The sequence below is a fragment of the Diachasma alloeum genome, unplaced genomic scaffold, assembly GCF_001412515.2.
Source record: "Diachasma alloeum isolate Michigan unplaced genomic scaffold, Dall2.0 Dall_scaffold_00183, whole genome shotgun sequence".
Taxonomy (NCBI): Eukaryota; Metazoa; Arthropoda; class Insecta; order Hymenoptera; family Braconidae; genus Diachasma; species Diachasma alloeum.
Window position 1 is genome coordinate 407,022 of NW_021680349.1, and position 16,485 is coordinate 423,506.

Sequence of the window (16,485 nt, forward strand, 5' to 3'; positions counted from 1 at the left end):
GGAACTGCATAAATTAATTTTAATGAATTCAATCCTTTTCATCTGTATTTCTAAAACTATTGGAGTAACAGGTCGTGTTTTCTAATTAAGATTCTTTCAGATTGACGAATTATTTATTTGATATAATTAAATTTTTCTTTACATTTGTTTACGCTTATGTACGCAATATCCAGCAGATGTTTGTTTGAAGTTGACTTTATGCTTTTCCTGAATTCTTAGGACAATTTTCTCTTCTGGCAGTTTATTGTCACTCATCATCTGCATTGTTGAAAATTTTCGTTTGAATTTTCCTTGTTAAATCCCGGAAATTTTCATCATGTTTAATTTCCACTGAAATTTCAAGAAATCTTGTCTTTGAAAAATCAAATATTGCATTGATTTTCTGTTCGAGTGATCTGAAAATCACCAAAATACTGCATCTTTTAATTCAATTAATCCGTGAAAATTTGGACAAATCCGGAAAATTCAGGGAAAATTAAAAAAATCATGTCATTTTATTTCTGAATATTCATTTTCCATCAAAAATTGAACCAAGTTGTGAAATCCCCGTCCCACTTTGAAAACAAACGCTTCAAACAAGTAAAAAATTTCAAACAAAGCCATTTATTTCATTCAAATGAAATATTTTTCTGAGTGCACAAGCCAAAAACTCCCGAAGTCTATTCCTAGTTTCATGACAGTAGTTTTCACACTCAATGATTAACTCCCCTCCGTTTCCCCATCAGACATACAATTTCACCGGGTGATAGTAACGACTTGAATATATCAAGGAGATTCATCTCAACTGATACTGACAACGAGCTTGTATTTCAACTGTGTCCGAATGGCATCTCCAAAAGTTGGTGAAGTGGGTTTATCCGTGACCAAGTGTTCACCACTGGGAGTGGCACATTCAACGACACGAAGTGTGGAAAGACACATGCACCGAGAGAGAAAGAGCGAGGGAGGGAGAGAGAGAGGGAGCGAGCGAGTGAAACCGAGTTGATGCATGCCAGGGATGCATTCTGCGAGGGATGAGCATTGAGAACGAGTTGACGGCGGAAGATGAGTGAGTGCATGAGCGAGACGGAAGAACTGGCGGGGGGATATTTTGGAGCTCTGCCACCGTCGCCGTGAGAGAACCTCTCTTCACCTCGAGTGCCTCTACTACGATCACTGATACTACACTACAGTGAAGCTACCGTTGTCTCTCGCCAATCCACTGAGAGACACAAAGTCTACCCACGTTTGGGGGAGGGGGGGGGGGGGGAGGCACTTGTGAAACCTTGGGGAGGAATTGAGAGCGGCCAGAAAGGCAAGACGCGTGAAAGAGGGAAACAGGTGGAACGAAGAAGAACCGTAAATATTGATAATCGCTCGACCAGGACGACTCGGTCGGTGGTTGGTATGGGGGAGAACAAAAAAGAAGTTGAAGATGAAAAAAATGAGGATGAGGGAGGGGGAAATATCTTCTTTGCTCTTGGTTGCCACTTCTCCACTCAAGGAAAATCCTTTATCGACAATCGATATGACGGTTATATCCAGACTTCAGGGTCTCTCCTTCCAACGATGTAAGACCTTTTTTTTTGAAGGGTAAGAACAATGGTACTGAAATGAATCAACTTAAACAAAAAGGAAGCTGAGATGGAAGTGAGAGAGAAAAAATTCAAGAGAAATCTTTTATTAAAGTCTTACATAATCTGGAAAATATTCTAACATTCATTTCTTGGGTTCATTCGGGGAGAAAAGAATTCTTGATTAACTCTTTTTGTCTACTTCAAATTCCTCTTCCTGTCGCGGACTCGAGAGTTCTTCAGTGGGATGGACTTCAATGGAACATTTCTTTATGCTTCCAGTTTGGGATCGAAATACGGGGAGAGAAAAGTCGGGGAAAATTCTAGTGCTCGGCACCATGAACAAGGCGCGAACTGCCAAACTGCCATTTTTTGTTCGAAATAAGAATAAAAGTTCTGGATCCGTGCGGGAAATTTTGCTGTAAGTTCATTCATTTTTACAAGGGAGCACGAAAAAAATTCTAGAGCTAGCACTAGAAAGTTTCCGGATGTGCCAATTTTGTGGGGAATTGAGAAGAAAATTGTATGAAAAACTTTATTAATTCTTGGACACATTAGAAGTTTGATTGTCCAGTCGGGAAATTTCTCTCGAATTTATCACATTCTTCCTATCCTCGCACATAAAATCAAAAGTATGTGTGAAAAAAAAAAATGTATGAAATAAATCTGTTGTGGAAAATGTTAAAAATTAGTGACATTATTCAGTGACGATGTTTTAGGTTTTAATATAATGTTACTCGATGCAATTGTAGAATGGATGCAATTAAAAAATCTATAAAAATGATGTGTTCACTTCAATTCTAGCTCTAATTATATTACAGTACATTAATTAAAATAGTAATCCAGAAAATTATCACTGATTTATTTAAAAAACCGAAAATTTTGACAAGGGAAAAATTATTTAAAGAAGATTTCGCGATGAGAACAGCAAATTTTCTACTGCCGAAGGGGAAATTTTCATGCGTTGACATTTGGCGCCTCGATTCTAGTACAGCGCCATAATTTTTCCTGAAATTTCCCAACAAAAATTCTCCCATTTTTTTCTCCATATAAAAGATGAAAAGTCTAGATTTAGAAGGGGGAGTTTTTTTTAATACACAGAATTAAAAATAACTTATTTTCAACGAGCCACTGCTACATACAGTTAACGGATTATTACGGCGCGAGGGTTATTGGGGTCGATCTCTAGTTATAGTCCCTCTACATTTTTTTATTGAAAACCATTTAACCAGGTTTTCCCGATGCCGTAGCCGTTCATTGAACATGAGGATTAGGGGATCTAGGAGCTTCCGTGCGAACGCCCCCGGAATTCATAACCTCCCTAACCCCCTCCCCCCTCCACCCCCGGCCATTCCGCGTCGCCTCGCAACCCGATCCGATGTCTTCTCAATTCTCCGTGCTATATTCGCCTCTCGCAGAGGTTTGGAAACACTCCCCTTCCCCAATTTCGGTGTATTCTCTCCTGGTACCCTCGCTTCCACAATTCTGCCCTGGCAATAAATGCACGAGAGTCCACGGGGGAATCTAGTTAAAGCGAATCACGTGCGCCGGCACTCCATGCCTTGAGGTGTGGCATAGTCGAAGAGGATGTGAGATAGAGGGTGAATGAGAAAGAAGATGGCAAGGGTGAGGGGAATTGGGGTAGTAGCTAGCAGGAGCTATAAAGTTGGCCGGGAGAGGAGCTACTCTATCGAGGGAGGAGCTGCATCCTAATCCCAAATTTTCGAGTTTGTTACGAGAAATCGTTTCCTCGCTCATGAAGTCGAGGGCGAAATCAAGGGCATCGGGAAATTTTGTTTCTATGGTAAAGCGAACTGCAGGACCTGCTGAAGGAACTGCTGACACACTGCAATTTATTTTAAGAGAGTTATTGGAATAAGCGAAGGAATTGGGGGGTAAAATCAGCGATTTGAATTGATTAAGGAAATTGCCGGGGGATTATTAAAAAGAAAAGTCCATTCGGAATCTATCGTGCTATACCATTGAGGGAGGAGCTGCATCCTGATCCCAAATTTTCGAGTTTGTTACGAGAAATCGTTTTCTCGCTCATGAAGTCGAGGGCGAAATCAAGGGCATCGGGAAATTTTGTTTCTATGGTAAACCGAACTGCAGCATCTGCTGAAGGAACTGCTGACACACTGCAATTTATTTTAAGAGAGTTATTGGAATAAGCGAAGGAATTGGGGGGTAAAATCAGCGATTTGAATTGATTAAGAAATTGCCGGGGGATTATTAAAAAGAAAAGTCCATTCGAAATCTATCACGTTATACTAGCGAGGAGCATCTCGTCCCCAAATTTTCGAGTGTGTAACGAGAAATCGTTTGTCTGTTCATGAAACCAAGAGCTTCGTGATATTTGGTTTCTATAATACAGAGAGCTACAGCATCTGCTAGAGGAACTGCTGAGACATTGGAATTTATCTTAAGAGAGTTATTGGAATAATCGAAGGAGATGAAGAGTTAAAATCAGTGAATTGAATTGCTCAATGAAATTCTTCGCGGATTAGTAACAAGAAAATTTTATTCGGAATTTATCGACCTATACTGACGAGGGAGGAGCTGCATCCCTATCCCAAATTTTCGAGTTTGTTACGACAAATCGTTCTTCCGTTAATGAAACCAAGGGCGTCGTGACATGTAGTTCCAATGATAAAGAGAGCTGTAACATGTGATGTGGATACACTGCTGAGACATTTCAATTAATTTCGAAAGAGAGAAGCTGCATCCTGATCCTATTTTTCCGAGTTCGTCGTGAGAAATCGATCCCCCGTTCCTGAGACCAAGGGTGAAACCAAGGGCGAAACCAAGGGCGTTGTGAAGTTTTGTCTCAATGACAGAGAGAACTGTAACATCTGCTGAAGAAACTACTCTGACCTTTCAATGTATTGCAAAGGAGTTATGTAATGATAGAAGTAATTGGAAACTGAAATCGAATTGAATTTCTGGGTGAAAAGTTAATGAAAACTGTAAATTTCTGTTCAATTATTCCATGAAATTTAACAAAAATCAGTAGAATTCTGGTAAATCTACTCTTGAATGTTCAATTAATTGAAAATTCAGCGTGATTTAGCACTGAATATTCACGTTTGCATTGAAAACGTGGAACTTCACTGAATTTTCAGTAAACTCTGAAATTTCATAATTGTTTCCCGCAAATCGCCTTCAATCTCACCCTCCCAAAAATTACCAGTCGACTATTCATGATATTTCAATATTTCTCTAACTCGAATAATTGGACCTGGCAAGTTCTACTTAGGTCTTTCCGTTCAGAACTGGATGGGTCTTGGGAAGCCTCCTCCCAAGTGCTTCCGAGACCTTTCTACCTCTGGTTATGTCCCATTTCAGCACTCGTTAGGTGTAAGCAGGACTTGTATTCAGACTTCCCAAATCCTTGCCGGTCCCCTTCATTCTATGGGCCTATATAAAATCCGGGTTCATATCCCTCTTCGACGTTCTCCCTGGAAAAACGGAAAATCTGACCCTTTGAAAATCCGAAAAAATTTTTTTTTTCAATTTTCACTTTTTCCACATACCTTTGAGAGTTCTGAATAGCCCGTCGATCAAATAGTTGGAATCAACGTTCACCCGTCTAAAAATTTAGATTTTCTCCCTAGAAAAACCGAAAATCTGACCTTTTGGCTCCTGGTGAAAAAAAAAATTTATTTCGACATTTGTCGCGCATCCGGGGGTTTCAGTGGCGTCAGAATCGGTAGAAAATACAGAATCAGCCTTCACTTGGCGGAAAAATTAGATTTTGGCGAAAATCGACTTTCATCCTGACCCTTGACCCACGTGAAAATGAAAATTGTTTTTCATCTTTTCTGTCACCTCCGATGGTTTCATTGGCATCAGGGGATCAATAAATACAAAATCAACGTTCACTATTTTTTATTTAAACACCGCCTGCAAACGGGGAGATGAGGGTGGCTAAAATATATTCTGCAACCCTCTCTCCTCGTTGGCTACAAATTTCAACCCTCTGTATACATGCTTTCCCCTCCACCCCCTCGTGAAATCACGAGGTCTCGGTAGCATAGAGGAGGACTTCTCAGGGCCGAAAAACTACGTGGCAGAACTGATGAGGACTTACCAGGTCAATTTAGATCTAGAGAGATCTTGAAAGACCTGTGTACGTCCAATCAGAACCAAATCCTGGACTCGGGACCCTATTTCAATATACATCAAAGAATTTATTGAAATAATCAAAGAAATTAGTGAGTTAAAATCAGCGGGTTGAATTTTGCGATGAAATTTCTCGGGCGTTAGCGCAAATAAAATTCCACCCGCTATTTATTGGAGCTGACGTTTATACCACTTCGACGACACAACAGGATTATTCAGTTTGTTCGGAGAGTAAAAAAGAACCAACGTGGATGCCACGTGACTTTGATCAATGCAACTGGTACATCGCAACGTCGAGATGATGCACAAGAGGAATGGTAGGATCGAGAGACAGAGTGCCATCACAGAGTGAAGTTGCTTTGAAAGTTTTCCTACCGCTGGTGCCACCAACACCGCTACACCACCCACTGTCTCTCATCTCTACGTATATGTCAAAGCTTTTCCAGGCTTTAGCACGAAAATTTTCCACTTCTATCCTGGGTGCGTCGTCGGCACGTATTTTCAGCTCTCACTGAATTCCATCCTCTCCATTTCTCCTCCCTCCCGCCCCTGCTCGCCCCTCAACATCCTCTGCTCCTCTCCCACCACTCTTCAGGTAAATTTACCAACGATACGAACGTAACACGGGCTATCTGCATCTGTGATGATACGGTAGCAGCATAAAAGTCCCTCAACATGTGTACATATATTTGAGGCTTTAAAAAAAATGAGGAGCAGACGTACCACGTACGAGTGGAAAGAGGCAGTTTTTGAAATACGGGAAATACCGGCTCAAAGAGCGAAGAAAGTTTTTCCCTGTGAAACGGATGATGTATTTACATTGTGCCACTTTCAAAGGGGCTACGAGTTCAAACTTACTTATCGGTACGATAAATAGATTTTCCCGTAACGCTTTCACGATTTTTATTCGTGGAATTCAACGGAGCGAACGAATGGTGAATTGCCCATGAATTGGATGTAAAAACATTTAGGGAACATCTTTCTGAATGTTTGCATTGTTAAATATCCAATATTGTGGCGTGAAAAACACTTGGGATTATTTGACTTGGAGCGTGGAAATATGTCTGGCAAATGCGAAAGTTTATCCGATTTGAGGGAGTTTTCCGCCGCTCGCTCGGAAAAAGAAACCGTGGAAGGGACAAATTAGCGTAACGGAATTTCGCAAGTTGTTGAGGTAATGGATATTTGAGTGGGAAAAAATTCCGGGTCTGGTTCGTTTCCATTGGGTTACGCAAGTTTGGATGACGGATGCGAGGGCGCCGGAAGCCAGAAAAATGAGAGGAGGAGTCGTTTGTCTTGAGCGTTTTCAATCATTATAATGAAGGTGTCATCCCTCATTGGATGGAGGAATAAATGTAGTGATAATTACGCTGATGAGTAGGGCTAATGTACAGGGGAATCAGATTTCGGGTAAATGCTAATCTGGAATAAACAAAATTCAAATGCAAGAGATAGATTTTTGTTCCTAAGGGAAACTTGGTTTATTTTAGTTTAATTTCTATCGGAATACAGGGTCAGGAAAAATATGAAATTTCATGGAGAGTTGAGGAGTAATTTATACGAGGGTGACATGAACTTTGATTTAGGCAGATGAAAATGTTGAAATTGCACATTTCACTGGAAATTCAAATGAATCTCATATTTTTGGGCAGTGGGAAGATAAGAATTTTGTAATTTACTTAAATTTTCAGTTAAAACGTGAATATTTTGTACGAAATTATGCAGAGCTTTCAATTAATTCGAAATTCAAGAATATAGTCACTTGAATTTTTCTGATTCCTATTAATTTTCATAGAATAATTAAGCTAAAATTTACAGTTTCCATAGATTTTTCCATAAAAATTTGCATTTTCTATGCCAAATTTCATGACAATTCAGTGGAATCATAATGTGTACCGAAAATATCAATCAAAACTTGTGAACAGTGGAATAGTTTTTCCGATACACGAAGGATAATAATTGGTATTATCCTTATTATAATTAATATTACGGAATTTTACGGTTTCTTGTGTAATTTTTACAACAAACGAATCAATAGATTTTCAAGTTGGGTGTGTATTTGAAATTACCAGGACAAAGCACCTGATTTTCTATACTTGAAGTTGAAATTATACCCGACGCTCTTCATAATTCATGAAGACAAAAGCAATTTTCATCACATTTTCATTCTACCGCACGATTACATTCTGTTAGACAAACTCAGCCATTTCTTCAAGATAAATCTTATTAGACGGTGTTGATTCATATTTTCGTGTTAAACATCCGCGAGTGCCTGCAGAAGCCGAACCACCGCCGCGAATTAATATTTCCCTTCAGCACTGCGCGCCACTGTCTCTTGTGCAAAGAGCAATTTTTATTAATATTTACCCCCCCCCCCCAGACTGGTGAGATGAATGCAATAAGTCCCGTCAAAAATGCCGTATATTAGGTAAAAATTGCGCAACAATTTTGGAATTTTTACTAAAGTTGTTGCACGAAGAGATGTTCAGTAAAAATTACGGAACTCACAATTCACTCACCGATTACGGAGTCGACTCAGAAAATTTAAATGACGGTATCGTAATTTTTCACAGGAGATTCAGATAAAAATTACATAACGCTCCGGAAAAATTCCGTGACAGTTCCGTAAAATTTCCTACAACCACATTTCGCTCTGGAATTACGGAAAAGATACGTAATTTTTATTGAATATTTCTCTCTGTGTGTATCTTCTATTTCAGTTTTCCTGTTTTGAGTATAGAAATATTGAAACCCTTACTGAAATTGTTGCATTTTCTATAACAGTTTCAGTAAAAATTCTTGAAAGGTCGTTACGCTGTCCGATTACTAGACTTTAGTGGTCGTTTTCCACGGAAATTGTCTTCTGTGTCATTCTTTACAGCCTCTGAATGTAAGTCATGCGCTCAAGGAGCGACAGTTTTAGTGACTACAAAATCTGGAAGCCTTTCGCGGCCATTTCTTGTATTAACTAAGTCAGTCCAGAATTAAGACAATCTTTCTCTCAGTTTTAGCTGTAATTTTACGCACAGGATCGAATGTCAAATTGATATATTTCGAACGAGTACGTAAAAGTTTGTCTTGACCCGTGGAAGGTGGTGTGCACCCTTCCAAGGATCAAAGAACACTTTTCCCACAAGTGTCAAACCCTATTTATCATCATAACGTGAGGAAACTGGGAGTGGGTAAATTTTCTCTTTACGCACAAGTGATGAAAAAATTGTCTACAAATATTGAAATTTCTACTGGAATAGTAACATTTGTTGTCAAAGTTTCAGTAAAAAATCTTGAAAGGTCATTTCGCTGCACAATTACTAGACTTTAGTGGTAGTTTTTCACGGAAATTGTCTGCTGTGTCATCCTTTACAATCTCTGAATGTAAATTATGCGCCCTAGGAGCGACAGTTTTAATGACTACAAAATCTGAAAGCATTTCGCGGTCATTCCTTGTATTAACTAAGTTAATCCAGAATTAGGGCATTCTTTCTCTGTTTTAACTGTAATTTAACACACGTAATGCATTTCCACACGAGTGCGTAAAAGTGTTTTTTAACCCTCTCAAAGGCCAAAGAATATTTTTCCCACGAGTGTTGAAGGCTATATTTCATCACAATGTGTGGAAATTTCCCTCTACGTTTAAGTGATGAAAAAATTATACAGAAATATTGAAATACTTACTGAAATTGTTGCATTTTTCATCACCGTTTCAGTAAAAAATCTTGAAAGGTCATTACGCTGCACGATTACTAAACTTTAGCGGTAGTTTTCCGCGGAAATTATTTTCTGTGTTATTCTTTACAGCCTCTGAATATAAACCACGTGCTTGAGAAGCGACGGTTTAGTAATTACAAAATCTGAAAGGCTCTCACGGTCATTCCCAACATTGATTAACTCAACCCAGGATTGAGGCATTTTCCTCTCCTTTTCGGCTGTATTTCCACGCACGCGAGGGAATGTCACTCTCGCCTGATTACATGAAAAAACTTTCGAGGGTGAATAATCGACCAGGGTGGGTTCAATCAAGAGCATGGAAACCCTCTCCACCATTTCTGAATATTAAATCAGATAAACTCTCTCATTACCCCAAAAATTACCCCTCAAAAATGTAAGTTCCACTCTAATCCTCCAATCTCCCGAGAAAACACTCGAATCAACATAACCGTAAACGTAGTACTGATCGCCTGTTATTCCACGTGCGAAAGTAAATTGGTAATTGGTGCAAAGGGTTTATTGACCAAGGAATGCATAATGAACTTCCCCCAAATTAGTGAATTCAATTGCAATGACGTTACCCTGATTTCCCTAATGCCATTCAGCCGAGTCTAAACAACGTGCCAACGTTTAGTTATCCCCGGCTGTAACAAGGTATTTTACAACGTTAAAATCCCAGGTATATAACCCTGTAGATGGATACTGCAACCTCTCTAAAACCGTTGGGGAGGCCTTGCTTTGCATACATTTGTTTACCGTGTCGATGCCGCTCTCTCACGTCGTAGCACCCCAGTACTGGGGGCTTTTCGTTTGCCTTCACAACAAACACTCTGGCACGCACGCCCACGCTCGACCCGAAATCGATTCGCGACCGCGGCATGCCTAGAGGGGGGGGGGGGGGACGATGCTCTCGGGATCGCTGGACCAACGGCTGTCGTCAGAGAGAGACGACGAGATGTTGAAAGAGAGAGAGAGCGAGAGAGAGAGAGAGAGGCAACAAAAAAGGGCAGAGAGTGGAAAAATCCAAAGCCCCAACAAAAAGGAAAAAAAACAAGTAGTTGAATAAAAAAGGAACAATCCACTTATATCATCTGACACCCGTCCATCTTGAATTTTGCAGACCATTTGGCTCATGTGGTGCAGAAACGATTGACTCTGAGTAGCATCAAATTGCACGTGTGCGTGAGACTGGCGTACGTCGTATATCGGGTTGAATAGGCACCATCGAAAAGCCCAACCTATCCATGCCACGTCAATCTGCATGAGGCGGATACTTGAGTTTGCCAATCCAGTTGTGTGTGTGTGTGTATGTGTAAAAGCGCATGTGGCCATCATCGACACGATCGGTAGCCGCAAAAGCGCTTGGATTACCGGTTATCACGCATCACCCATGAGCCAAATAACGATGACAGGTGTTGTTGATGTTGCAATTGGTGAGAAGAGTCCAAACTTTCAAGACATACGGTTCGAGTATATCTGGACAAGTTTCACAGAGGGGTGAGAAGTTTTGGGCTTTTGGTAAATGTTGATGCTTCACTATGGCACTCGGTCACGCCAAGGATAAAGGGAGGAATATAAGTTAATGTCTCATGGTAGATGTACCACTGGAATTTCACCGAAAATTCACCCAAGAAATGAGGTTTTTAATTAAGACCCGAGGTTCTTTCAAATGTCTGGTTGACATTGTCATTTGCAAGGATAAATATCCAAAGAAATCCTGTTTGACTTTCAAATTAGCCTGGCTTTGCCGATAAACTCCCATCAGCTTGATTGTTACCCCCGCTGTGTACTGGAGGACAACAGAAACACGAGAGCACCTGGACTGTTGCTTGAAACGACAACGCCTTCAGAGGCATTTGTCGGGAGATTGGGTGGATGGGAGAAGTTGAGACGGTTACCCCAAGATCAAGGAGGGCTAATTTTCAATGAGAGAGAGAGACCTGTCGAGTGCATGCGAATGGAGTAACAGGAAATTATGCGGTATCGCTTTGCTGTGGTCGAGCCCTCATTTGCCTTGTAAGTCAACCTCTCTGCTTCACTTGTCCCTCGCCCCCCAGCTGCTTCAGCCAGCTTTACCCCGCCCAGTTGAAAGGCCAATAACGGATACCTCGTGGCATTGAGGCCAGCAGTGTTCCACCCGGCCCAATGAGTTTGGCGAAACAATTGATAGTAAACGGCAAGCCTGTCAACCAACAGACATGGACCACAGGGAAATCAGGTTACCAACACGATTGGATACATCAACACCCCGACAAGGTCACTAGATCCAATCTAACCTCAATCGAAATAATTGACTTTGAAATGTGTACTTACGCGGCATAGACGAAGGGCGAACGATGTGTGGCAGGTAGAAGGGCAACAGTAGCTGCAAGGAGTGCAAAGCTCCACGAGGCTGCGTGACACCTCATCCTGTCCTCACCTCTGCACCACCACATGAGATGAACGCCGTTGACAACACCCCAATCAGGGTATCCTCTTGATCTATATGAGAAAAAAAAACAACTTCAATGGTGCGATCCTCTGCAATCTTCTTCTTCCTCTCGTACCACTAAAACACTCTCAGCTCCTGGCCTTCCTCACCCCTCCCTCGTTATCTCTATCTTCACTAAAATATTTTCGTCTCGTCCTTATCACTGAGTTCCAACAGTCAGCCACTTCCCAGCCAGGGGAAGTTGGCGTATTACTGACTATTGCCAGATCTACTGGTGATGTCTTCAGCCTTATCAAGTAGACAAACCTTCATATCTCCGCAAAATCCTCACCAAGTTATCACCAAAGCACTTCAACTTAACTTCTCGAGTCACTTGCATTCAACTCAATTGTCACACTGATGAATCTCTCGTATTATCTCGTTCAAGTGAATTCTCATTTCTCTCTGTGGCTGCTGGATTAACCTCGAAAAATTTAACACTCGTGGAGGGGAAATGAGGATGAGATGATCTTTCCGTTGTCTTTCAGGCTTTGCAAGGGAATTTAACGAAAATTGTGAGGGGACTGAGGAGCGGATGGGGTAAAATTTGTTGATTAATTATTTTAAGGACCCACTCTCAGCAGGGCCTCGTTTAGGTCCACTCCTATGAAGCGGAAGCCTGCTTGGCGCCGCCAGTCTGCCGGTCGCTCCTCTTCACTTTGATCCTTCCACTGGACATCTCTCGGACGGTCGCACCCGCGCTACACCGCGCTCGGGAGTGGCGTCCCTCACGGCTGTCCCGGACGGCGCACGGCGCAGTCGCATTTAGCGCCGTTATTACAAAATTCTCCCCCTCCCTTTCACCTTCTGAACTACCCCCCTGCCCCTCTTTTCACTCTTCCACTCGTCTGTCTCACTCACACAACCAGTCCCTCTTTCATCCACAAGCCCCTCTTATCGTCATTCTGCCCTCTCCACCCGCGCTTCTTCATCCCTCCGTTGGCCGCGTCGGCGCTGCCAACGTGCACACACACACAAAACTTGCCTACTTACCCTCTGGTGTATATTCTGGTGAGAAAGGGAGAGGTCGGAGGCTGCGGGAGAGCGGAGGGCTCCATAGCCCTTCTCAGCTTCTCCTTGTTTTCTCTCCTCGTTCGGTTTTCCACACAGGCCACTATCCTCATGGCACGCGCTCACACGCACGTACATTCGAGTACTTGCTTTTTTTATAAAAAAAATAGGGGTAGAGATATCAACCCGGAAGCCGTTAAGGTTAGGTATGCCTCCGGAACGATGGGTATGTTTTTATTCAGGCAGTTTTCCAGGTCCTTTCATTTTTTTCCCTCCGAGAAGAAGCTCTCAATAAAAGACATTCTGAAGTTACTGCTCACAAATTCGTACTCGTACATTTCGCGATAGCATTTTTGATTTCCTCGTTGTTCAGGAGAAGGAGATATGTGCAAGTTTCTGCATACCGAATTTTTTATGATGCTGAATAGTGTATTGAGAGTTGTGAAACGGTACGTTTATTGTGTTTTCGAGGATCAATCGCGTCTGATCTGTCGTACGCTTTTCTACTTTTCAATCCCGCGTCGCAGCGTACATATGTGAAGCACGGGAAAAGCGAAGGAGGAGATATGGATTCGTTGGATGATTCGTTTAGATGGGAAAACTATTTTCTACGAAATTTCACTGCCTTGGAATATTTTTTCTCAAGATGCTTGATATGGTTGAAGAGGGAGCGTATTCGGCGCAGTGCTTCGTGTGAGCAGATGAACAGGTTTTATTCCGATTGGAAGAAATTTGATTTTTCTCAGTTGACATGGGTAAACGTGGTACAAATTGAATGAGAAGTTGATGTTATTTGTTTGAAGGAAGAAAAAGTGATGAGAAGTTGTTTAGAAATTAGAATTTTTTGATAAGTCCATTAAAATTCTTTAGATTAAATTGACTTCAAATAAAATTGGAACGAAATTTTCTAAGAAAACTCTATTATTTTATCTACTACTTAATAGAAAAGCCTGGACTATTACAGAAACAATGTTTCCTCCCACCATTTATGCATGTCTTCATCAGTATATTAGATGAAAAAAATTCTTGGAGGAGTGCCTACGAGATCCGATGTCTTTTCCAAATATAGACGGACTTGATTCAATGACTAAAAGTGATGACAAGTTTTCTAGTAATCAAAATGTTCTGATGAGTATGTTAAGATTATTCCAATGGAATTGTTTGTCAATAAAATAGGAATATCCCCGAAGAAAACGCTGTCATTGCATCAAGCATGGAATCGAAAAACCGGAGTACCACAGAGACAATGTTTTCAATGAGCTCTCTGTATTCCACTCTATCTCGTTTACATGTTTTCAGCAGTCTACCAGGTCCAGAATCGTCTTGGGGGAGTTGCTACGAGTATTCGATGCCCTTTCACCTTCCTTTGTTGTGAATCCCACGCAAATTCAATGGGATTCACGCCTTCACTCAAGAAAAGAGTAATAAAGAGCAGTCATCATCAAAATCTCTGCAGTCAAATTACCCTGCAATTAAATAGTAATGAATATCTCCTGTGAAAACTCTATTATTTCATTAAGCGAGAAATCGAAAAACGAGAATACCACAGAGATAATGTTCTCCACAGGAGCTCGGTATATTCCCTCCCATCTCGTATCCATGTCTTCACCAGTATACCAGGTCAAGAAGTCTTGAGGGAGTTGCTATGAGAATCCCAAACCCCGTCACGGGCACTGCTCAAACACCGAGGGACTTGATTCAATAAATGAAAGTGATGACAAGTGTTCAAGCAACTAAAATGTGCTGATGAGTGCCCCGATTGCTCGAATCGAATTACGTTCCACTGAAATAGTAATGAAATTCCCGAAGGAAACGGTATCATTTCATCAAGCAAGGAATCGAAAAACCAGAGTACCGCAGAGACAATGTTCTCCACATGAGCTCTCTGTATTCCTTCTCATCTCGTATACATGTCTTCACCAATATCCCAGGTCCAGAAAAGCCTTGAGGGAGATGCCACGAGTATTCGATGCCCTTTACCCCTCTCCACCGCAAGTAACACGCAAACACAGTGGGATTCACGCCCTCACCCAGAATGTCTATACACTGGTACGATGCAGGCACTGAAATAACCCCGGCTAGATAGACACAAGTCTCTAGAGAGCATCTCGAAAGTGTTCCTTCCTCTCTGCCTTCTCCTCCTAGCTGTCTTCATTCTCTATTTTGCTACAAGTTGATCGATAGAGCAAAACTGGAAGTAACGGTTGAATGAGATATCGGTGATTGATCAACCGAGGAATGAAGATTAATACATTTTCCCTTGTTAAACCAACATATTCCCCATTGGAATTGGGAATCATTATGGCCAGACAATGTATCAGGTTTCTTGAGTATTAAATTGGAGATCAGATGCTGTATCCACGGGCCATTCACATAAATTTAACGTTTCTGTGAGGGGAAGAGCATCCTCAGAGCATTCACCCATCCCTGGGCAGTGGCCACAATCCAATAGCTTATCATCAGGTTCAGGTGGTCCGACGGCTCATAAAATTAGGCCTAATCCACCAAAAATCCACCTCCAAGTGTCCATGGAATTTAGCGAATCCATCAGAATTCTTCAGTCCTTAATTCATACAAACTTCTCTGTCTTTACAAATCTTCTGAAAGTTGCGAATGTACTCAGAGTCGCGTCGGGAGCGAAATTGGCTGAGGGAAACTTTGGATGAAAGTTCCTTTGGATTAATTCGTGAGGAACTTATGGGGTTCAAGGTGGGACGTCTCGTGTTTACCTAATCCAGCGATTACATTTTCGAATCTATTAGCCGCAGGATGAAATTGACGTTCTCAACGGTGGAATGGGTGTGTTTAATGTAGACAGTAGTGAATACCAGCTAGATTGGTATAATAATACCAATATGGTCATATTACTCCTCCAAGGATCACGGGTACCCGTATTTGTGGGGTTAATCTCTGGTGTATGAAACCTCAAAACTATTCCCAGTTGATTAAAGAAGTTATTCGTTTAATATCACCAGTTAACACGTCCATTCACCTGGTTTCATCGGCAGTTGGTGGAGTCAATATCCTTCGTTATCATATTTCGAGATTATGGGGTTAACTGTGAACGATGCTGTCGTTAAAAAGCCAGGAAGTGAGATTATCGAAATTCCCAGAATGACCTAATAACGGAACATTGGCCCTTCGAATGAATGAAGTCACATCCCACCCAGCTCCTCATGATGGACAGACAAGAGAGACGAACCCGTCAAATGCATATATCATCACGCTGCTGTTTGTGTGAGCACGAATGTGCATTAATCGTCATACACTTTCCTCTCTTTTTAAAATTCTGTCTCACTCTCTCAACCAGCCATTTCCCTCATTCCTCGAAAACTAAATTCTTTTACCCGTGCGGTTGACGCTCGCGTGACACTCGGTAGTTCATTTCAGTTCATCCATCGAGTGTGTATATTACGTTTTTGCGGTAAATACGAGTAACAGCAGTCCTCCAAGTCAACCCTTATTTATTATCACATTTTTCTCCATTCTCTTTCCACCCCATCCTTTCGTAAACCAATAGTTACGGATATTAAGCATCCATTTTGCACCATCCTCCATCAATTCGATTGGATACGATATTTGTTAAGAGAGCACAGCAGTCCAGAAGTTGCTAACAAAACG

The 16,485-nt window shown here is 41.4% G+C and overlaps 1 protein-coding gene across 1 annotated transcript in view; it reads right to left on the bottom strand.

Annotated features, from left to right (window-relative positions):
- LOC107046645 (gamma-aminobutyric acid receptor subunit beta) overlaps positions 1–11,747 on the bottom strand; it is a 168,407-nt gene extending 156,660 nt beyond the window's left edge. Inside the window, exon 1 of the mRNA XM_015269304.1 lies at positions 11,697–11,747. The gene's annotated coding sequence lies outside the window, so the exon portion shown is untranslated. The remainder of the gene's footprint in view (positions 1–11,696) is intronic.
- Positions 11,748–16,485: the final 4,738 nt, after the last annotated feature.